This window comes from Penaeus monodon, chromosome 34, assembly GCF_015228065.2.
Source record: "Penaeus monodon isolate SGIC_2016 chromosome 34, NSTDA_Pmon_1, whole genome shotgun sequence".
Taxonomy (NCBI): Eukaryota; Metazoa; Arthropoda; class Malacostraca; order Decapoda; family Penaeidae; genus Penaeus; species Penaeus monodon.
Window position 1 is genome coordinate 34,031,232 of NC_051419.1, and position 469 is coordinate 34,031,700.

Sequence of the window (469 nt, forward strand, 5' to 3'; positions counted from 1 at the left end):
TGCAGAACGTGCAATAAATTTTATATATTGCCAAAAACACGAAAGAAGAATGTTAAAAAAAACTATATATTAACCGTACCAGCAACGAAAAAGGAGAGGGAAAGAATATATAAGAATCAAAATAATGATCTACAGTAAAGCGATCACCTGAATGCCCCCAGTGTGTGGGACAAAGTTATGTCTGACACCGTGGCTCTATAGCTTCATTACTGATTTATGAGCAGGTGCTATTTCTCACCTGCGCTAGAGTACGTCGTCTGATGGGCGCGAATGTGAGGCGGACTGTCGTTTATGTAAGCAGAGGCTTGTTAATTCTTAAATATTTATTTTCTGTTTATATACATGGGCGTACTTTTCCGTTCTTAAGAGTACAAGAACATAGAGATATCACCTAAAACTTTTTACTCAATTTTCGTTTTTATAGGGTGAATTCATAATGCGTACATCAGTAAAACCCGAAACGGGAACC

General features: G+C 37.3%; 1 protein-coding gene across 1 annotated transcript in view; it reads right to left on the reverse strand.

Moving 5' to 3' along the window:
- The window catches only part of LOC119594766 (potassium channel subfamily K member 18-like), a 57,479-nt gene that overhangs the window by 56,371 nt on the left and 639 nt on the right, over positions 1-469 (reverse strand). The gene's annotated exons all lie outside the window — the stretch shown is intronic.